General features: G+C 47.3%; 1 protein-coding gene across 2 annotated transcripts in view; it reads left to right on the top strand.

Moving 5' to 3' along the window:
* The window catches only part of TUSC3 (tumor suppressor candidate 3), a 563,832-nt gene that overhangs the window by 250,135 nt on the left and 289,588 nt on the right, over window positions 1-24,109 (top strand). The window contains exon 1 of one of the 2 annotated variants that reach the window (XM_063920866.1): window positions 22,485-22,578. The exons of the other annotated variant lie outside the window; for it this stretch is intronic. The gene's annotated coding sequence lies outside the window, so the exon portion shown is untranslated. Of the gene's footprint in view, window positions 1-22,484; window positions 22,579-24,109 lie in introns of those variants that run through there. 2 annotated transcript variants of the gene reach the window in all.

The following is a 24,109-nucleotide window of genomic DNA, read 5'->3' as shown; positions in this document are numbered from 1 at the left end:
ATGTGAAAGCGGTATAAGGTGCTCCCACTCACATTCTCCCTCCCACATCCAGCTATCAGTCAGTATTGACGTTCCTCAGTTTCAGATCTACACCTCTCATGTGTGAACTTCCTGTAGGCATACAGCATTTGCATATTCTACTATGTAGTAGGGTAAACTTAGCTGGGTTATGTTATAGCCGTTAGCCAAACAGCCAATCAGACACTGTTCTTCCAACCCTGGTCTAAAAACCCCGGTTGGATGCATTCACATTATAGGCAACCTGGGTCACACCCAGGAAAAACCCTGCTAGAGAACAGGGTCGTGGATCCGGGACTTCAACACAGTTTGTTTCTGTCCACACATAGCAAAAACCCAGTCGATGCACGTTCACAGGCAAAAACTCAGGTCTTTACTGGTTGTTTGAAAGGGGTATCAGAGGGGCTTAAATAAGGTGTTTTTTTATTGTTATTGAACTTAATATTTGAAAAATGCAGTATTTCCTATGAGTGCATTTTCACAGACGAACATACTCTGTATATTTGAAAACACATTTTCTCTTGTAACATCCTGCTGTAGTTCATTGATGCAGAAATATTTCAAACTTATGAAAATACTTCGATTTAAACACTGTTTCAATACATCCCCAAAATTTGGAATTTAGGGGGTAATTCCAAGTTGATCGCAGCAGGAATTAGTTAGCAGTTGGGCAAAACCATGTGCACTGCAGGAGAGGCAGATTTAACATGTGCAGAGAGAGTTAGAGGCCCTACACACTGGCCGATTTTTTGAAAGATATGAACGATCTCGTTCATAAATGAACGAGAACTCGTTCATATCTTTCAGTGTGGAGACTCCAGCGATGAACGATGCGCGGCCCCGCGCTCGTTCATCGCTGGTCTCCCGTCGGCTGTGCATGCAGGCCAATATGGACGATCTCGTCCATATTTGCCGGCACTTCAATGCAGCCGCGTGACGGGGGGAGTGAAGAAACTTCACTCCCCCCGTCACTGCCCCCCCACCGCCGGGTCGCTCGGCGGCCGTATCCGCCGTCGGGCAGCTCGGCGGCGGGTCGGCCAGTGAGTAGGGCCCTTTAGATTTGGGTGGGGTGTGTTCAATCTGCAATCTAATTTGCAGTGTAAAAATAAAGCAGCCAGTATTTACCCTGCACAGAAACAAAATAACCCACCCAAATCTAACTCTCTCTGCCTCTCTGCACATGTTATATCTGCCTCCCCTGCAGTGCACATGGTTTTGCCCAGTTGCTAACTAAATTCCTGCTGCGATCAACTTGGAATTACCCCCTTAATGTAATTGTGTCAGCTAGCCTGCGAGAAGCTGTGTGTAAAACTGGATACGATCAGAAGTTGCATCATATTAGCTGAGCTGCATATCAGATATCACAACTGATAGATTGAAAAGCATTTTGATATTAAAGGTGGTGAACCTGCCAACATTCCTAAAGGGAAAGCAAGTCCATTTCTGATTAAGTCACTCCTCAATGCATTACTACAGACTGGGAAATCTTTGAAAAATGGGATTGCCGACAGTTCTGTCGAAAAACTTTATAGTGGGACTAAAGTCCATTTCACTGGGAAAAAATCATTTCATCCCTTAAAGTGAAGCCAATATTCCAGTGGTGCAATATGAAAACTCAATTGAAAGTCGTGTTTTTACCTGTGATTTTTTTTTTTTGTCACAAATTAAAATACAATCTGTATCGGTAAAGTAGTACTTTATACGTTTTTATGTAGGCAAAAGGCAAAATATTTTAAAATTTAATTTTAAGAGGCTGAACATTAGAAGAACAATTTTTAAATAACTGTTAATTGGAAGGAAGTACTATACATAGCATGAGTGCAGGCATGTCCTACATCATAAAACATACCCAGAAAGACTAAAAAATGTCAATATATATAGTTTGGAGCAGAGAAGGGAAAGGGCGGACATGATAGAAATGTTCAAATATAGCAAGGGTTTTAACAAAGTCCAGGATGGAAACATTCTCCAAATGAAGAGCAGCAATAGGACACAAGGAAATGACTGAGACTGGAGGGGGGGAGGTTCAGGGGAAATTTGAGAAAAAATTACTTCACAGAAAGGGTAGTGGACAAGTGGAATAACCTCCCATCAGAGGTGGTAAAGGCTAAGACAGAGCAATTTAAACATGCGTGGGATAGACATAAGGATATCCTTACAAAGAAATAAGGTACAAATAAGATTTGAGGTAAAAATATGGTAAAAAAAGGGGCAGATTAGATGGGCCAAGTGGTCTGTTTCTATGATTACGAAATGACTGCATTAAATTTATCATACAAGGCTGTAGAATATAGATGAGGGCATCACATCTTTCTGAAGCAATATGTTTCCTTGTTCTTATATTTCTTATATTTTTCTTACGTGCTAGATGATGCTGGGGTCCACATTAGTACCATGGGGTATAGACGGGTCCACCAGGAGCCATTGGCACTTTAAGAGTTTGAGAGTGTGGGCTGGCTCCTCCCTGTATGCCCCTCCTACCAGGCTCAGTTTAGAAAATGTGCCCGGAGGAGCCGGTCACAGCTAGGGGAGGTCTCCTGAGTTTTCCTGGTAAAAGTTATTTTTTAGAGTTTATTGCTTTACAGGGAGGCTGCTGGCAACAGCCTCCCTGCAGCGAGGGACTGAGGAGGGGAAGCAGCGTCCGCCCGCGGGGTCTGAGCCACTGTCTCCACTGACTGGACACTGAGCTCCAGAGGGGTCTGATCGTTATCCGCCACAGGGGACCGCTCGCCCCAGCAGCATGCCGCCACCCCCTTGCAGAGCTGAAGAATCAGTGGCAAGTGAGACTTCGACCCCCCTAGCAAGCAGGGGGTCGGTGTGAAGATGGCGGCAGCAGGGTAGGAGCGTAGTATTAACTGCACTCCGGGGATGGCTCAGCGGTACATGGTGCGGCGCTATGAGGGGCGCGACACCCTACACTGGTCCAGAAACCTGTCGGGGTCCCCGGATCTCAGCCAGCACTAAATCCTCAGTCCATTATAATCTGATGAAGAGCGGGAAGACAGCACCATTTTGGGGGCGGAGCTTCTCCTCAGAGTGGACCCAGCCGTGTTCAGAGCCATTTTCCTGCCTGCACAACGCTGTCAGTGAAGAGCAAGTCCCTCCACAGCAACTCCAGCTATCTCTCACGGTGCCAGGGGGTTGTAGAAGGGGGAAGGAGGGTGGCTGCAAAACGACTGTGTAACGTATTAAGGTGCACAGTCAGCGTTGATAGGGGCTCTCCCTTTATATTAAAAGCGCTGTGTGTGGGTTGGCTCCAATCTCTGTGTCTCTCTTGCCATTCTTGGGGGGGAACTCTGTCTGTACTCCCCTGTGTGTGTGTGTGTGTGTGTGTGTGTGTGTGTGTGTGTGTGTGTGTGTGTGTGTGTGTGTGTGTGGAGTGTCTGTGGTCTCCATTAAGCAATGTCCAGGGACTCTGTGTCATATGCTGCAGAGGATATGTCTTCTCAGGATGATCCCATTCCATGTAAACAGGATTGCACTGGTTTAGCACAGATACCAGCAAGGGAGCCTGAGTGGTTATCCTCTATCAAATCTATGATTCCTCAGATTTCTAACAGGGTTGCACAAAATGAATCTGCAAGTCAGGCTTTACAGAACTCTATGGCAGTCTGGCCCAGTTCTGGTACATCAGGTCTCCCCGCTGTATATTCAGAAAGTGCCAGCTGATCGTAAAATTGATAATATGCTCAAATCCACGTACACGGCTTCTGGGGCAATACTATGTCCCACTATTGCCAGTGCTTGGATTGCCAAAGCTATAGTAAAGTGGTCAGGCACGTTACTTGAGGACTTGGATACTATGGAGAAATGTGATGTTGAATTGTTTTTACGTAACATTCAGGATTCGGCAGGATTTCTGGTAAAATCCATGAAAGACCTGGGTTCCATGGCTGCGGGAATTTCCTCCATGTCAGTATCAGCTCGTCGAGGACTATGGTTGCACCAGTGGTCTGCCGACGTGGAATCCAGAAGAAGTGTGGAGACCTTAACCTACACAGGTCAGGCTCTCTTTGGGGAAGCGTTAGATGTGTGGATCTACACGACTACGGCTGGTAAGTCACCCTTCCTTCCCTCAGCTGCACCTGCTCCAAATAAACCCTTTTCTTCAGTTACATCACAGCCCTTTCGGTCTACCAAGCCCAGAAAGGCCAAGCCGTCCAACACCCTCTTTCCGGGAGGTCAGCACAAGTTCAAGAAACCTGCGGCTGCATGTTCCCAGGAACAGAAACCTGCTTCAGGTACACCAAAGTCCTCTGCATGACGGTGGACTGCACGCCCCGGAGGTGGGGCCAGTGGGAGCAAGACTCGGGCATTTCAGTCACGTCTGGGTGTCATCCAGCCTGGACCTCTGTGTGCAAGTTATTGTGTCCCAGGGGTACAGGCAGGAATTTCAAAATCTCACTCCTCACCGATTTTTCAGATCAGGCTTACCAGCTCTGCTGGCAGACAGGACTGTCCTGCAAGAGGCCATCCATAAGTTGGTGGGGGCACAGGTCATTGTACCAGTACCACCTCATATGCAAAGCAAAGGTTACTATTCAAACCTTTTCGTGGTACCAAAGCCGGATGGTTCGGTCAGGCCCATTCTGACTTAAAATCACTGAACCCCGTTCTGAGGGAGTTCAAGTTCAAAATGGAGTCTCTAAGGGCAGTGATATCAGGTCTGGAGTAGGGGGAATTCCTAGTATCCCTAAATATCAAGGATCCATACCTCCACATTCCGTTTTGGCTGCCGCATCAAGCGTATCTTCGATTCGCACTGCTGGACTGTCACTTTCAGTTCCAGGCCCTCCCATTTGGCCTCTCCACAGCGCCGAGGGTATTCACCAAGGTGATGGCGGAAATGATGATTCTCCTCCGCAGACAGGGGGTGAACATAATTCTGTATCTGGACGATCAGCTGATAAAGGCATCGTCCAAGGAGAAGCACTCACAACCCAGCTTCTCAGGGAACATGGTTGGATCCTGAATCTTCCAAAATCATATTTGGAACCAACCAGGAGGTTGTCCTTTCTGGGAATGATCCTCGACACGGAGGTGCAGAGGGTGTTTCTCCCAGAGGAAAAGGCGTTGGTGATTCAAACAATGGTCCGGGATGTCCTGAAGCCAGCCCGGGTGTCAGTTCATCAGTGCATTCACCTTCTGGGGAAGATGGTGGCCTCTTACGAGGCTCTACAATACGGGAGGTTTCACGCTCGGTCCTTCCAACTGGATCTCCTGAACAAGTGGTAGGGATCCCATCTACACATGCACCAGAGAATACGTCTGTCACCAAAGGCCAGGATTTCACTCCTCTGGTGGCTGCAATTACCTCACCTTCTGGAGGGCCGCTGCTGAGAGTTTCAAGCAAGTTAGCTTGATGTGCCTTGTACGTGTGAGCTGGTATGAATCTCGCCACTGTCTGTGTTAAATCCTTCTCTCGAAGATGTCCATCTCCTCGGGCACAGTTTCTAGACTGAGTCTGGTAGTAGGGGCATAGAGGGAGGAGCCAGCCCACACTCTCAAACTCTTAAAGTGCCAATGGCTCCTGGTGGACCCGTCTATACCCCATGGTACTAAGGTGGACCCCAGCATCCTCTACGGACTACGAGAAAAGGATTTACCGGTAGGTAACCAAAATCCTATTTTTACTCTGGAGCCATATTACATCTCTAATGTTTTAGCATGAAAGTATTCGTACCATTTTACCTAAAAAGCTGTGTTGCATCCTGTTTGAACACCTAGACATGGCACCCCTCTACTGAGCTAATTATCCCATGCAAATACCTGTAGCATTATGGTGGAGAATTTGCTTGAAAAGATTCTACGCAGAAAATGTGGGTTACAACAGCTTGGTAGAAATATGGATGCTTACTGCACCTCATACTTGCCTACCTGACCCTCTCCATGAGGGAGAAAATGCTCTGTTCCTGGACTTTCCTGGTAATGTATGATTGCCATCTCCTGTGGTGAGCTAGGTAATTGATAAGAAAGGTGTTTCACCACAGGTGATGGCAATCATACATTACCAGGAAAGTCCAGGAACAGAGCATATTCTCCCTCATGGAGAGGGTCAGGTAGGCAAGTATGCTGCACCTGCGTTGTGGAATACTCATCAAGGTGGTGAGTGGAGACAAAGCTTTTTGTGAATTGCTATCTGAATTTGGGAGATACAAAGTTTGCCAGATTTATAAGTATTGTAGTGTACAGTACACTTTTGTGCTTGGAGTGGAAGAGAAATAAGTTTAACACAGTTGTTGGAGTGTTGTCTGCTATCTGAAAGAAAAATAAAATGGAATGCAAAAGTAGGAAACTGCAACTGCTGATGAATATACGGTGTCTGTGAAGAGAAGTGTATGAAATCACAAAGGTTAATGATTTCTGCTAGCAAAAAGGGGTTTAAATTGTTTTGCAGCATTGGAAGGGTTAAAGGAAAATGTGTGTTTCATTCTGCTGAATGCTCAAGCCTATGATCTGCTCGTTAATTAAAAGTGTGCCATTCTGTGGTCTGGACTTTTCTGTTGCATTTAAAGGGAAAGAGCATTGTTATATGCTGGTCATTGCAGTCAAAGTGACAACCAAAGTAGTTACTGGGTTACATTGTGATGTGAGTACATTTGAAAGCCAAGTGTTGCAAGTGAACTAAAAAGAACTGTGTGAATAATAATAATACAAAAAAAAGTGCTCTTTGTGATGGTGTCATCTGATGATTAGGCAAGCTAAATTCTGCTTCACTCCTATATCATGAGATAACATGAAGGACATGGTGAAGGCCTTGCTAAAGGCTACAAACGCTCAGCAGGAAGCTGTCAATGTGCAGCAAGTGGCCATAGATGAAAACCGCCAGGCATTAAGAGAGGATGTGCAGCAGCTAACAGCCCAGTCTGGAGATGCTCCCACAGATAGTGCTACCTGCTCCATATGGGATAGTCACTTCCTACACAAGATGACTCAGGGTGATATAGAAGCTTATTTGACGAAATTCGAAAGATCTGCAAAAAGAGAGAGTTGACCTAATGCTCAGTTGGATGGAATTTTGGCACCCTTTCTATCAGGGGAGACGCAAAAAGCCTATAATGATCTAAGCCTTAATGATGCCATGGATTATTATAAGTTAACAGCAGAAATGTTGGCTCATTTGGGTGTCACACTGTTGATACAATCACGACGAATGTATTCTGGAAATACAAAGTGGATAAGGAAAGGCTGATCACTCACATGACCTTATTCACCTCACCAAGAAGTGGCTAGAACCAGAAAAGTTAACCGGGCTCCAGATCATTGGAAGGGTCTTTATGAATCGTTATCTGCGGTCATTCCCGGCAGCACTAGACAAGTGTAGTGAGCAGTGCAAACCCTGAAACAGCAGACCAGTTGATCGACATAGTAGAGAGGTATGTGTCGACCGAGAAACTGTGGGACACACATCACCATTCTCAAGTCCCGCAACAGCGATCTCAAGTGACTTCTGGTAAGGGGATGCAATCAGTTTGCCGGCTGTCGGGATCCCTGCCGTCAGGATACCGATGTCGGAATCCGACAGCCGACAATGCCGACAGCCGGAATCCTGGCGCACAGGGGCTATTCCCACTCATGGGTGCCGACACCCATAGAATGAGAATAGAACCTGTGGTGAGCGCACTGAGCCTGCAACATGGCAAGCGCAGCGAGCCACTGAGCCCGCAAGGGGACTCTTAGCACTCGCACCCGCTGCTGGGATTCTGGTGGGCGGGATGCCACTGTCTGGATCTTGACAGCCGGTAAATAGTATGTAAGACTGGTGTCAGGGGAAAAGGTTGCTGGCAGTGGGAATGAACTTATAACTGTGGGCTGGAAACCTGGAGATCCACCATCTGTGCCAGGAAGGTTCTAACCACATAAAATACTTCATAACAGTGGGATAAAATGCTTCTGATGTGGTGAATTGAGCAATATTGCTAATAATTGTCCAATGACCTCTGAACCCATGCAATGTGATCATGCTTCTGAGAATCGCAGAATGTCATTCTTCGCTCAGATAGCCTGCTCAGCAGAATGACGGACTGAGTAAAAGAAACAGTTATGTACAATCACTATAGAAGGCAAATGGGTAAAAAATCTGTTAGACTCTGGTAGTCCAGTGACTTATTAAATCCAAGTGGGTGAACCCCTCAAAGCGGCAGGGGAAAACTCTTGGGCAACCTGCATACACACGGATACTCAGTATTATGTTGCCACAGAAGTGAACATGGAAACACAGTATGGACCCATTGTAGCCACTGTTGGGTTCATGATTTAATGTATGATGCAATATAAGGGAGGTCATTCCGAGTTATTCGCTCGCAAGGCGATTTTAGCAGAGTTGCTCACGCTAAGCCTACGCCTACTGGGAGTGAATCTTAGCATCTTTAAATTGCGAACGATGTATTCGCAATATTGCGATTACACACCTCGTAGCAGTTTCTGAGTAGCTTCAGACTTACTCGGCATCTGCGATCAGTTCAGTGCTTGTCGTTCCTGGTTTGACGTCACAAACACTCCCAGCGTTCGCCCAGACACTTCTCCGTTTCTCCGGCCACTCCTGCGTTTTTTCCGGAAACGGTAGCGGTTTTTCCCACACGCCCATAAAACGGCCTGTTTCCGCCCAGTAACACCCATTTCCTGTCAATCACATTACGATCGCCAGAACGATGAAAAAGCCGTGAGTAAAATTACTAAGTGCATAGCAAATTTACTTGGCGCAGTCGCAGTGCGGACATTGTGCATGCGCATTAAGCGGAAAATCGCTGCGATGCGAATATTTTTACCGAGCGATCAACTCGGAATGAGGGCCAAGGTACACATTTTCCCCACTTTTGGAAGCTATGTAGAGGCCGGTTTACAGATGTAATAACCAAAGCCCAATTGATAACATTATTGTTGTAGTAGCAGAGGGAAAAAAAATAGTTGAGTCTGGGTCCAATTTCTCTTACGTCCTAGAGGATGCTGGGGTCCACATTAGTACAATGGGGTATAGACGGGTCCACCAGGAGCCATTGGCACTTTATGAGTTTGAGAGTGTGGGCTGGCTTCTCCCTGTATGCCTCTACTACCAGACTCAGTTTAGAAAATGTGCCTGGAGGAGCCGGTCACAGCTAGGGGAGCTCTCCTGAGTTTATTGTTTTCTTCAGTGAGGCTGCTGGCAACAACCTTCCTGTAGCGAGGGACTGAGGGGGGGAGCAGTGTCCGCCCTACGGGGTCTGAGCCACTGTCTCCGCTGACTGGACACTGAGCTCCAGAGGGGTCTGATCGTTCTCCGCCACAGGGTACCGCTCGCCCCAGCAGCATTCCGCCACCCCCTTGCAGAGCTGAAGAATCGGTGGCGACTAAGACACCGACCCCCCTAGCAAGCGGGGGGTTGGTGTGAAGATGGCGGCAGCACGGTAGGAGCGCAGTATTAACTGCGCTCCGGGGATGGCTCAGCGGTACATGGTTCGGCGCTATGAGGGGCGCCCTGAGCCAGCGCGACACCCTACACTGGCCCAGAAGCCTGTCGGGGTCCCCGGATCTCAGCCAGCACTAAATCCTCAGACCAGTATAATCTGATGAAGAGCGGGAAGACAGCGCCATTTTGGGGGCGGAGCTTCTCCTCAGAGCGGACCCAGCAGCATTCAGCACCATTTTCCTGCCTACACAGCGCTGACAAGGAGAATCAGGGTTTTTGAGGGGGGGGGGGGGGGGGGGGGGCTGCAATATGACTATGTATCCTATTAATGTACACAGGGCTCCAATCTCTGTGTCTCTCTTGCCATTCTTGGGGGGAAACTCTGTCTGCCCTCCCTTGTGTGTGTGTGGAGTGTTTGGTGGTCTCCTTTAGCTATGTCCAGGGACACTGAGTCATTTGCTGCAGAGGATTTGTCCTCCAGGGATGATCCCATTCCATGTAATCAGGATAGCACTGGTTTAGCACAGATACCAGCAAGGGAGCCTGAGTGGTTTTCCTCTATCAAATCTTGGATTTCTCAGATTTCTGACAGGGTTGCAAATAATGAATCTGCAACCCAGGTATTACAGAACTCTATGGCAGTATGGCCCGATTCTGGTACCTCGGGACGCTCCGCTATATACCCCCACAAACGTGCGCTTGTGCATGTCACGCAGGATGACACGGATACCGTTTCTGACACCACAGACGGTGATGGGGATGTGTTGCGGGGGTCTGCATCTCTTGCAAAGGGGGTGCAATTGATGATCGAGGCTATCAGGGATGTGTTACATACTGTATTAATGATACCACACCTGAGCAGGTTGAAGAGGCTTTTTTCACTGAAAATAAAAAAGCCTCGCTAACCTTCCCTGCGTCAAAGGAATTAAATGCTATATTTGAGGAAGCATGGGAAAACCCTGAGAAAAAATTCCAGATCCCTAAACGGGTACAGGTGGCGTTTCCTTTCCCTGAGGAGGATAGGAAAAAATGGGAAAACCCGCCGATTGTTGACGCATCTGTGTCCAGACTCTCAAAGAAGGTGGTTTTACCTGTTCCAGGATCTACCATCTTAAAGGAGCCGGCTGATCAAAAAATTGATAACACACTTAAATCAATGTACACTGCTTCAGGGGCCATATTACATCCCACTATTGCTAGTGCATGGATTGCAAAGGCTATAGTAAAGTGGTCGGCTTCATTACTAGAGGATTTGGATACGATGGATAAGGGTGATGTTGAATTATATTTACGCAACATTCACCATTCAGCAGGTTTTATAGTAGAATCCATGAAAGGCCTGGGTTCCATGGCTGCGGGAATCCATTCCATGTCTGTTTCAGCTCGTCGGGGACTGTGGCTGCGCCAGTGGTCGGCCGACGCGGAATCCAGAAAGAGTGTGGAGTCCCTACCCTATACATGTCAGGCTCTCTTTGGGGAAGCTATAGACGCATGGATATCCACGGCTACAGCGGGTATGTCTCCGTTTCTTCCCTAAGCTGCACCTGCTACGAAGAAATCTTTCTCTTCTTCAGCAACACAGTCCTTTCGGCCTAACAAGCCTAGAAAGACCAGACCGTCCAATACCTTCTTTAGGGGAGGTTGAGTTAAGTCCAAGAAACCTGCCGCTGCAGGTTCCCAGGAACAAAAGCCTGCTTCAGGTACGCCAAAGTCCTCCGCATGACGGTGGACTGCGCGGCCTGGAGGTGGGGCCAGTGGGAGCGAGACTTAGACAGTTCAGTAACGTCTGGGTATCGTCCGGCCTGGAACCCTGGGTGATAGATATTGTATCCCAGGGATACTGGCTGGAATTTCTCATCGTTTTTTTCAAATCAGGCTTACCAGTTCTGTTGGCAGACAGCACTGTCCTACAAGAAGCTGTCCAAAAGTTGGTGGAGACACAGGTCATTGTGCCAGTCCCTCCTCATTCACAAACCACAGGTTACTATTCGAACCTTTTCGTGGTACCGAAACCGGATGGTTCGGTCAGGCTCATTCTGAACCTAAAATCAATGAACCCCTTTCTAAAGGAGTTCAAGTTCAAAATGGAGTCTCTCAGGGCGGTGATATCAGGTTTGGAAGAGGGGGAATTCCTGGTATCCCTGGATATCAAGGATGCGTACCTACACATTCCGATCTGATAGGAAAATTGATAACACGCTTAAATCCATGTATACTGCTTCAGGGGCCATATTACGTCCCACTATTGCTACTGCATGGATTGCAAAGGCAATAGTAAAGTGGTCGGCTACCTTACTTGAGGATTTGGATACGATGGATAGGGATGACGTTGCATTGTATTTACACAACATACATGATTCTGCAGGTTTTATGGTAGAATCCATGAAAGGCCTGGGTTCCATGGCTGCGGGAATATCTTCCATGTCTGTTTCAGCTCGTCGGGGACTGTGGCTGCGCCAGTGGTCGGCCGACGCGGAATCAAGAAGAAGTGTGGAGTCCCTACCCTATACCGGTCAGGCTCTCTTTGGGGAAGCTCTAGATGCGTGGATATCCACTGCTACAGCGGGTAAGTCTCCGTTTCTTCCCTCAGCAGCACCTGCTCCGAAGAAATCTTTCTCTTCATCTGCACCACAGTCCTTTCGGCCTAACAAGCCTAGAAAGGCCAGAACTTCCAATACCCTCTTTAGGGGAGGTCAGGTTAAGTCCAAGAAACCTGCCGCTGCAGGTTCCCAGGAACAAAGCCTGCTTTGGGTACGCCAAAGTCCTCCGCATGACGGTGGACTGCACGCCCCGGTGGTGGGGCCAGTGGGAGCGAGACTAAGACACTTCAGTCATGTCAGGGTATCATCCGGCCTGGATCCCTGGGTGGTAGATGTTGTGTCTCAGGAATACAGGCTGGAATTTCAAAGTCTCCCTCCTCATCGCTTTTTCAAGGCAGGCTTGCCAACTCTGTTGAAGCACAGAGTTGGCAAAAAGTACTAAAAGACGCTGTCCAAAAGCTGGTAGAGGCACAGGTCATTGCCTCACATGCTGAACAATGGTTACTATTCGAACCTTTTCGTGGTACCAAAACCGGATGGTTCGGTCAGGCCCATTCTAAACCTAAAATCATTGAACCTCTTGCTAAAGGAGTTCAGGTTCAAGATGGAGTCTCTCAGGGCAGTGATCTCAGGTCTGGAAGAAGGGGAATTCCTGGTATCCCTGGACATCAAGGATGCGTACCTCCACATTCAGATCTGGCTGCCGCATCAGGCTGATTTCCACTTCACATTGCTGGACTGTCATTTTCAGTTCCAGGCACTGCCATTCGGCCTCTCCACAGCACCATGGGTGTTTACCAAGGTGATGGTGGAGATGATGGTTCTCCTCCACAAACAAGGGGTGAACATCATTCCATACCTGTAAGATCTGCTGATAAAGGCATCGTCCAAGGAGAAGCTGCTGCAGTCCATTGTTCTCACAACCCGCCTCCTCATGTTCCATGGTTGGATTCTGAACCTTCCAAAGTCACATTTGAAACCAACCCAGAGGTTGTCCTTTCTGGGAATGATTCTAGACACAGAAGTGCAGAGGGTGTTTCTTCCACAGGAGAAGGTGTTGGTGATACAAACAATGGTCCGGGATATCCTGAAGCCAGCCCGGGTGTCGGTTCATCAGTGCATTCACCTGTTGGAAAAGATGGTGGCCTCTTACAAGGCTCTCCAGTACGGCAGGTTCCACGCTTGGGACTTCCAAGTGGATCTCCTGGACAAGTGGTCAGGATCTCATCTCCACATGCACCAGAGAATACGTCTGTCGCTGAAGACCAGGATTTCGCTCCTCTGGTGGCTACAATTACCTAACCTTCTGGAGGGCTGCAGGTTCCGGATTCAGGATTCGGTCCTTCTAACCACGGATGCGAGCCTTCGGGGCTGGGGATCAGTCACTCAAGGAGTAACTTTCCAAGTAAGGTGGTCAAGTCTGGAAGCCGGCCTGCCCATCAACCTCCTGGAACTAAGAGCTATCTACAACGGTCTCCTTCATGTGGCCCATCTTCTAAGAAATCGGGCCATTCAAGTGCAATCGGACAATGTAACGACAGTAGCCTACATAAACCGACAAGGCGGAATGAAGAGCAGAGCTGCAATGTCGGAGGTGACAAGAATCATCCTCTGGCCAGAAAGTTACGCATTGCAATCTTCATTCTGGGAGTGGACAACTGGGAAGCAGACTTCCTCAGCAGACACGAACTCCATCCAGGGGAGTGGGTTCTCCATCCGGAGGTGCTCAAGGAAATAACAGACATTTGGGGGTTACCCCAAATAGACATGATGGCCTCTCGTCTCAACAAAAAGCTTCAACGCTATTGTTCCAGGTCGAGGGACCCACAAGCAGTGGCAGTGGGTCTCCGTGGGTGTTACAGTCGGTGTACGTGTTTCCACCACTTCCACTCATTCTAAGAGTTCTAAATCTCGTAAGGAGAACAAGAGTTCACTTGACCCTCTTTGCTCCAGACTGGCTTGGTACGCAGGCCAAGGCGGGCTTGGTACGCAGAACTTTTGAATCTCTTGCAAGAAGAGCCGAGGCCTCTTCCTCTTCGGGAGGACCTGTTGCAGCAGGGGCCGTTCGCCTATCAAGACTTACCGCGGCTTTGTTTGACGGCATGGAAGTTGAGCGCCTGATACTTGCTCGGAAGAGCATTCCGAAGAACATCATTCCAACCCAGATACAGGCTAGGAAAGGGGTAACGTCTAAACATTACCATCGTATTTGGAAGAAATATGTCTCTTGGTGTGAATCCAAGAAGTTTCCTACGGTGGAGTTTCAACTCGGACATTTTCTCCTCTTCCTGCAAGCAGGTGTGGATATGGGCCTGAGGTTCGGATCTGTGAAGGTCCATATTTCGGCCCTATCCATTTTCTTCCAGAAGCAATTGGCTGCCCTCCCTCAGGTTAAGACTTTTTTGAAGGGAGTTCTGCACATCCAACCTCACTTTCTACCGCGTACGGCGCCTTTGGACCTTAACGTGGTGTTGCAGTTCCTCCAGTCAGATTGGTTCGAGCCTCTACAGGAGGTTGAGGTCACATTTCTTACATGGAAGGCTGTCACGTTGTTGGCCTTAGCTTCGGCTAGGCATGTGTCCGAATTGGGGGCTTTATCCTGTAAAAGCCCTTACTTGATCTTCCACAAAGATAGAGCTGAGCTCCGGACACGTCAGCAGTTTCTTCCGAAGGTTGTGTCAGCATTTCATATAAACCAACCTATTGTGGTGCCAGTGGCTACTGACTCCTCAATTACATCAAAGTCCTTGGATGTTGTGAGGGCTCTGAAGATATATGTGAAGAGAACTTCTCGTCACAGAAAGTCAGACTCTCTGTTTGTCCTATATGATCCCAAGAAAATTGGGTGTCCTGCTTCAAAGCAGACGAACTCTCGCTGGATTAAACCTACAAGAAAGAAAGGCGCCTCCTTGAGCCTATGTTGAAATGCTGCTTGCCGCTCTCAGAGGAATAGGGTATTAGCAATCCCTAAACAAATGGAAAACATAAAACTAAACAAGAGAGCGCAGGCAGACTTCACTAAAATTTCACAATTTTAATAATAAAATGTACACAATGATCACATAATAAAGTATACATATACCTATTGATACTAAAATGTAGCCAATAAAAGGTCCGCACTAAACTTCATACAATTCCACACAGATCGGTGCACTGATAGACTGATATAGTGGTGATATTAAAATTGATATATCCTGAAAGTTGGCAGCTGATGTTTAGCGCTGAAAGTCTGGATATTATCCATAGATCAGTCCCATACTTGAAGATAATTTCGTCAGGTTAGAGTCAATAAATGTATAACAAGTGCACTGTTGGTTTTAAATTAGGCCTCTATTAGTTACCCCAAGTCGACACCGCACCAGTTCTAACTGCTGCTCTAGTTAGTGTAGCAGCATATCGGGATGATAACGCTTACCACTTCCTCGATGTGCATACGGCACTGACAAGTGCTCGGGTGCCGCTGGCTCCGGCGGCTGAGTCCAATGCTCTCTCCTTACTGCAGCGTGTCAGACTGATGACCGCTCACCGCTTCTAAGGATCGTCTGGCGGTACTGTGAATATCCAAGACGCCGTTAATTCGAAGGGATGAGCTGGCAGCCACGGTCCCCGTATTGCAAATGGGACCAGTGCAAGTGGCTCTGCTCGGGCAAATTTGACCCGACAGTGGAGTGGAGCTGGAATGGGTAAAAGGCCGTGAGAAGGTTAAGGTGGTCAGATGAAAGTAGTCGGATCCTGGGAAATTTAACCTCTACCTCCTGTAGAGGTTCAAACCAATCCGACTGGAGCAACTGCAACACCACGTTATGGTCCCAAGGCGCCTTAGGCGGTACAAAGGGAGGTTGGGTGTGCAGAACTTTCTTCAAAAAAGTCTGAACCTCAGGGAGGGCAGCCCATTATTTCTGAAAGAAAATGGATAGGGCCGAAATCTGGACCTTCATAGAACGCAAACTCAGGCCCATATCCACTCCTGCTTGCAGGAAGAGGAGGAAACGTCCCAGTTGAAACTCCACCGTAGGAAACTTCTTGGACTCACACCAAGAGACATATTTCTTCCAAATACGATGGTAATGTTTAGACGTTATCCCTTTCCTAGCCTGTATGAGGGTAGGAATAACCTTCGGAATGCTCTTCCGACCAAGAATCAGGCGCTCAACTTCCATGCCGTCAAACGTAGCCGTAAGTCTTGATATGCGAACGGCCCCTGCTGCAGCAGGTCCTCCCGAAGAGGAAGAGGCCTCATCTCTTCTTGCAGTAGATTCAGAAGGTCCGCGTACCAAGCCCTTCTTGGCCAGTCTGGGGCAATGAGGATCGCTTGAACCCTTCTTCTCCTTATGAGCTTTAGGATTCTTGGGATGAGTGGGAGTGGTGGAAACACGTACACTGACTGGAACACCCACGGAGACACCAGGGCGTCCACTGCCACTGCCTATGGGTCCCTCGACCTGAAACAATAACGTCGAAGCTACTTGTTGAGACAAGAGGCCATCATGTCTATTTGGGGTAAACCCCAAAGATCTGTTATTTCCTTGAACACCTCCAGATGGAGTCCCCACCCAGATACAGGCTAGGAAAGGGGTAACGTCTAAACATTACCATCGTATTGGGAAGAAATATGTCTCTTGGTGTGAATCCAAGAAGTTTCCTACGGTGGAGTTTCAACTCGGACATTTTCTCCTCTTCCTGCAAGCAGGTGTGGATATGGGCCTGAGGTTCGGATCTGTGAAGGTCCATATTTTGGCCCTATCCATTTTCTTCCAGAAGCAATTGGCTGCCCTCCCTCAGGTTAAGACTTTTTTGAAGGGAGTTCTGCACATCCAACCTCACTTTCTACCGCGTACGGCGCCTTTGGACCTTAACGTGGTGTTGCAGTTCCTCCAGTCAGATTGGTTTGAGCCTCTACAGGAGGTTGAGGACACATTTCTTACATGGAAGGCTGCACGTTGTTGGCCTTAGCTTCGGCTAGGCATGTGTCCGAATTGGGGGCTTTATCCTGTAAAAGTCCTTACTTGATCTTCCACAAAGATAGAGCTGAGCTCCGGACACGTCAGCAGTTTCTTCTGAAGGTTGTGTCAGCATTTCATATAAACTAACCTATTGTGGTGCCAGTGGCTACTGACTCCTCAATTACATCAAAGTCCTTGGATGTTGTGAGGGCTCTGAAGATATATGTGAAGAGAACTTCTCGTCACAGAAAGTCAGACTCTCTGTTTGTCCTATATGATCCCAAGAAAATTGGGTGTCCTGCTTCAAAGCAGACGAACTCTCGCTGGATTAAACCTACAAGAAAGAAAGGCGCCTCCTTGAGCCTATGTTGAAATGCTGCTTGCCGCTCTCAGAGGAATAGGGTGTTAGCAATCCCTAAACAAATGGAAAACAGAAAACTAAACAAGAGAGCGCAGGCAGACTTCACTAAAATTTCACAATTTTAATAATAAAATGTACACAATGATCACATAATAAAGTATACATATACCTATTGATACTAAAATGTAGCCAATAAAAGGTCCGCACTAAACTTTATACAATTCCACACAGATCGGTGCACTGATAGACTGATATAGTGGTGATATTAAAATTGATATATCCTGAAAGTTGGCAGCTGATGTTTAGCGCTGAAAGTCTGGATATTATCCATAGATCAGTCCCATACTTGAAGATAATTTCGTCAGGTTAGAGTCAATAAATGTATAACAAGTGCACTGTTGGTTTTAAATTAGGCCTCTATTAGTTACCCCAAGTCGACACCGCACCAGTTCTAACTGCTGCTCTAGTTAGTGTAGCAGCATATCGGGATGATAACGCTTACCACTTCCTCGATGTGCATACGGCACTGACAAGTGCTCGGGTGCCGCTGGCTCCGGCGGCTGAGTCCAATGCTCTCTCCTTACTGCAGCGTGTCAGACTGATGACCGCTCACCGCTTCTAAGGATCGTCTGGCGGTACTGTGAATATCCAAGACGCCGTTAATTCGAAGGGATGAGCTGGCAGCCACTGTCCCCGTATTGCAAATGGGACCAGTGCAAGTGGCTCTGCTCGGGCAAATTTGACCCGACAGTGGAGTGGAGCTGGAACGGGTAAAAGGCCGTGAGAAGGTTAAGGTGGTCCGATGAAAGTAGTCGGATCCTGGGAAATTTAACCTCTACCTCCTGTAGAGGTTCAAACCAATCCGACTGGAGCAACTGCAACACCACGTTATGGTCCCAAGGCGCCTTAGGCGGTACAAAGGGAGGTTGGATGTGCAGAACTTTCTTCAAAAAAGTCTGAACCTCAGGGAGGGCAGCCCATTATTTCTGAAAGAAAATGGATAGGGCCGAAATCTGGACCTTCATAGAACGCAAACTCAGGCCCATATCCACTCCTGCTTGCAGGAAGAGGAGGAAACGTCCCAGTTGAAACTCCACCGTAGGAAACTTCTTGGACTCACACCAAGAGACATATTTCTTCCAAATACGATGGTAATGTTTAGACGTTATCCCTTTCCTAGCCTGTATGAGGGTAGGAATAACCTTCGGAATGCTCTTCCGAGCAAGAATCAGGCGCTCAACTTCCATGCCGTCAAACGTAGCCGTAAGTCTTGATATGCGAACGGCCCCTGCTGCAGCAGGTCCTCCCGAAGAGGAAGAGGCCTCATCTCTTCTTGCAGTAGATTCAGAAGGTCTGCGTACCAAGCCCTTCTTGGCCAGTCTGGGGCAATGAGGATCGCTTGAAGCCTTCTTCTCCTTATGAGCTTTAGGATTCTTGGGATGAGTGGGAGTGGTGGAAACACGTACACTGACTGGAACACCCACGGAGACACCAGGGCGTCCACTGCCACTGCCTATGGGTCCCTCGACCTGAAACAATAACGTCGAAGCTACTTGTTGAGACAAGAGGCCATCATGTCTATTTGGGGTAAACCCCAAAGATCTGTTATTTCCTTGAACACCTCCGGATGGAGTCCCCACTCTCCTGGATGGAGATCGTGTCTGCTGAGGAAGTCTGCTTCCCAGTTGTCTACTCCCGGAATGAAGATGGCTGAGAGCGCTAACGTGTGCTTTTCTGTCCAGAGGATGATTCTTGTCACCTCTGACATCGCTGCTCTGCTCTTTGTTCCGTCTTGTCGGATTATGTAAGCCACTGTTGTTAAGTTGTCCGACTGCACTTGAATGGCCCGATTTCTCAGAAATGGGGCCACCTGAAGAAGACCGTTGTAGACGGCTCTTAGTTCCAGGATGTTGATGGGCAGGCCGGCTTCCAGGCTTGACCACCGTCCTTGGAAGGTTACTCCTTGAGTGACTGCTCCCCAGCCCCGAAGGCTCACATCCGTGGTTAGATGGACCCAGCCCTGAATCCCGAACCTGCTTTCCTCCAGAAGGTGAGCCACCAGAGGAGTGAAATCCTGGCCTTTGGCGACAGACGAATTCTCTGGTGCATGTGGAGGTGAGATCCCGACCACTCGTCCAGGAGATCCAGTTGGAAGGTCCGACCGTAGAACCTCCCGTACCGGAGAGCCTCGTAAGAGGCCACCATTTTTCCTAATAGGCAAATGCATTGATGAACCGACACCCGAGGTGGCTTCAGGACATTCCGGACCATGGTTTGTATCACCAACGCCTTTTCCTGCGGCAGAAACACCCTCTGCACTTCCGTATCCAGGAGTATTCCCAGAAATGACAACCTCTGGGTTGGTTCCAAATGTGACTTTGGAATGTTCAGAATCCAACCATGACTCTGGAGCAGTCACATTGGGAGGACAATGGACTGTCGCAGCCTCTCCTTGGACGATGCCTTTATCAGCAGGTCGTCCAGATATGGAATGATGTTCACACCCTGCTTGCGGAGGAGAATCATAATTTCCGCCATCACCTTGGTAAACACCCTCGGTGTTGTGGAGAGGCCGAATGGCAGTGCCTGGAACTGGAAATGACAGTCCAGCAATGTGAAGTGGAAATCAGCCTGATGCGGCAGCCAGATCGTAATGTGGAGGTACGCATCCTTGATGTCCAGGGATACCAGCAATTCCCCTTCTTCCAGACCTGATATCACCGCCCTGAGAGACTCCATCTTGAACCTGAACTACTTTAGAAAGGGGTTCAATGATTTTAGGTTCAGAATGGGCCTGACCGAACCATCCGGTTTTGGTACCACGAAAAGGTTCTAATAGTAACCATTGTTCAGCATGTGAGGCAATGACCTGTGCCTCTACCAGATTTTGGACAGCGTCTTTTAGTACTTTTTGCCAACTCTGTGCTTCAACGGAGTTGGCAAGCCTGCTTTGAAAAAGCGATGAGGAAGGAGACTTTGAAATTCCAGCCTGTATTCCTGAGACACAACATCTACCACCCAGGGATCCAGGCTGAATGATACGCTGACATGACTGAAGTGTCTTAGTCTCGCTCCCACTGGCCCCACCACCGGGGCGTGCAGTCCACCGTCATGCGGAGGACTTTGGCGTACCCAAAGCAGGCTTTGTTCCTGGGAACCTGCAGCGGCAGGTTTCTTGGACTTAACCTGACCTCCCCTAAAGAGGGTATTGGAAGTTCTGGCCTTTCTAGGCTTGTTAGGCCGAAAGGACTGTGGTGCAGATGAAGAGAAAGATTTCTTCGGAGCAGGTGCTGCTGAGGGAAGAAACTGAGACTTACCCGCTGTAGCGGTGGATATCCACGCATCTAGAGCTTCCCCAAAGAGAGCCTGACCTGTATAGGGTAGGGACTCCACACTTCTTCTGGATTCCGCGTCGGCCGACCACTGGCGCAGCCACAGTCCCCGACAAGCTGAAACAGACATGGAAGATATTCCCGCAGCCATGGAACCCAGGCCTTTCATGGATTCTACCATAAAACCTGCAGAATCATGTATGTTGTGTAAATACAATGCAGCGTCATCCCTATCCATCGTATCCAAATCCTCAAGTAAGGTAGCCGACCACTTTACTATTGCCTTTGCAATCCATGCAGTAGCAATAGTGGGACGTAATATGGACCCTGAAGCAGTATACATTGATTAAGCGTGTTATAAATTTTCCTATCAGCCGGCTCCTTTAAGGCGGTAGATCCTGAAACAGGTAAAACCACCTTCTCTGAGAGTCTGGACACAGAGGCGTCAACAATTGGTGGGTTTTCCCATTTTTTCCTATCCTCCTCAGGGAAAGGAAATGCCACCTGGACCCTTTTAGGGATCTGGAATTTTTTCTCAGGGTTTACCCATGCTTTTTCAAATATAGCATTCAATTCCTTTGGCGCAGGGAAGGTTAGCGAGGCTTTTTTATTTTCAGTGAAAAAAGCCTCCTCAACCTGCTCAGGTGTGGTATCATTAACATTTAACACATCCCTGATAGCCTCTATCAAGAATTGCACACCCTGTTCAAGAGATTTGGACCCCCGCAACACATCCCCATCCCCATCACCATCTGTAGTGTCAGAATCAGTATCCGTGTCATCTTGTGTGACATGCACAAGCGCACGCTTGTGGGGGTATTAAACGGAGCGTCTTGAGGTACCAGAACCAGGCCATACTGCCATAGAGCTATGTAATACCTGGGTTGCAGATTTATTACTTGCAACCCTGTCAGAAATCTGAGAAATCCAAGATTTGATAGAGGAAAACCACTCTGGTTCCCTTGCTGGTATCTGTGCTAAACCAGTGCTATCCTGATTACATGGAATGGGATCATCCTGGGAGGATAAATCCTCTGCAGCATATGACACAGTGTCCCTGGACATAGCTAAAGGAGACCATCAAACACTCCACACACACACACACACACACACACACACACACACACACACACACACACACACACACACACACGTGGGGGCAGACAGAGTTTCCCCCCCAAGAATGGCAAGAGAGACACAGAGATCGGAGCCAACACACACACAGCGCATTCAGCAAAGAGAGACCCTTTTTCAGCGCAGACTGTGTCCCTTAATAGGAGACACAGTCGGTTTACAGCCTAGCCTCCCCCTTTTACAGCCGCCTGGTACCGTGTACTGACAGTTGAAGCTGACAGTTGGAGCTGCTGTGGAGGAACCTGTTCTTCCATCCAGCACTGTGCAGGATGGAAAATGGCGCTGGAACGCTGCTGTGTCCACTCTGAGGAGAAGCTCCGTCCCCTTAATGGTGCTGTCTTCCCGCTCTTCATAGATTATACTGGCCTGAGGTAAAACTTGCTGGCTGAGATCCGCGGACCCCGACAGACTTGTGTGTGGGTAAGCGCTGGCTCAGGGCGTTCCTCACAGCTCCAGAATGTTGCACCTCCAGCGATCTCGGGCGTCATTACTTCCGACCCTATTTCACCATTTGATCGGAGTGATATAACCCAATGACGGATTTCAAGGCTGAAGATTTCACTGTGTGTTTTCAGAGGAAAGCAGTTTTTTTTATGGGCAATTCTAATTTCTAGCATGTAAAAAAAAAAAAAAACATTGGTGAAACATCTGAAAATTTTGAAAAACTGGATTTTTTTATACCCAATGTTTTATCTCCTGTCATAGGATACCACCTTTCTTTTTTTTTTTTTAAAAGTCTTATTTTAGGACCTCTAAGTATACCTTCCTTCAACTTGGCATCACTCAGTTTTGGAAGGTGGCCTTTTAAATACTTAAAACTTTCACCATTTCTTCCATAGCCTTTAGAAAAGTTTATCATAGAAAGGTAAGTAGCTTGATTGCATACGGCATTGCAGTATTTTTGCTTTTATTTAAACAAAAAAATGAAAAATATTTTTAGTGACATATTCTGGTTCAGCACAGTAAAGTTTACAGAACACCAAATTTTCATCCATGCTGCCAAAACGTTGTTGACTAGTACAGGTTGAGTATCCCATATCCAAATGCTTGGGACCAGAAGTATTTTGGATATTAGATTCTTCGGTATTTTGGAATAATTGCATACCATAATGAGATATCATGGTGATGGGACCCAAGTCTAAGCACAGAATGCATTTATGTTTTATATACACCTTATACACACAGCCTGATGGTTATTTAACCAATATTTTTAATAACTTGGTGCATTAAACAAAGTTTGTGTACATTGAGCCGTCAGAAAACGAAGGTTTCACTATCTCAGTCTCAGAAAATTCCGTATTCTGGAATATTTCTATATGGGATACTCAACCTGTATTATGAAAGAAAATAACATTTTACATCTATAGTGACTCCCAGCCATTCATCATTCCAATAAGAATTATGTAATAATTTCAATATAGCTGTGATGTCCTTGAAATGTGAATTAGGCATAGCTACATATTTACTAAGACCTTCAGTATATTCTGAAACAAGCAATGTAAAAAGAATCAAAAGCTGCAGTGAATTGTGTATCTTTGGCAGATAGTAAAAAACAGTAATACTGTAATTGGATTATTGGCAAACATAGGCATTATCATATTTATCTTTAGTTAAAAATACCTTTCTGGAAACTCCAGGTTTTTTTTTGCAGATGATACCAAATTGTGTAAAGTTATAAATGCTGAGGGGGATACTGAGTCGCTTCAGAACGACTTAGTTAAATTAGAAGCTTGGGCAGCGAAATGGAGAATGCACTTCAATACAGACAAGTGTAAGTTAATGCACTGTGGTAACAAGAACAAAAATAACACCTACCTACTAAATGGGGTAAAATTAGGGGATTATGTACTGGAAAAGGACTTAGGTGTCCTCATAGATAGAAAACTAAGCAGTAGTACCCAAAGTAGGACTGCAGCAAAGAAGGCTAATAAGATATTAGTATGCATAAAACTGGGAATTGATGCTAGGGACGAGAGTATTATACTCCCGTTATATAAATCACTTGTGAGGCCACACCTTGAATACTGTGTACAATTCTGGGCACCATACTACAAAAAGGATATCCTGGAGCTAGAAAAGGTTCAGAGGTGGGCGCCCAAACTAATTAAGGGTATGGAAACGCTGGAATACGAGGAAAGGCTTGCAAGACTAGGCATGTTTACACTGGAAAAGAGGAGATTAAGAGGGGACATGATCAACATTTACAAATATATAAGGGAACAATACACAGATCTTGCGCAGGACCTTTTTTTGGTTAGATCAACACAGAGAACTCGTGGACACTCGCTCAGGTTAGAGGAGAGGAGATTCCGCACAATACGGCGTAAAGGCTTTTTTATGGTAAGGACGATACGTGTTTGGAATTCCCTGCCTGAGGGAGTTGTAATGGCCGACTC

The sequence above is a fragment of the Pseudophryne corroboree genome, chromosome 1, assembly GCF_028390025.1.
Source record: "Pseudophryne corroboree isolate aPseCor3 chromosome 1, aPseCor3.hap2, whole genome shotgun sequence".
Lineage (NCBI taxonomy): Eukaryota > Metazoa > Chordata > Amphibia > Anura > Myobatrachidae > Pseudophryne > Pseudophryne corroboree.
The sequence above is the reverse complement of the archived record's forward strand: the minus strand, read 5'-3'. Positions and strand labels throughout refer to the sequence as shown.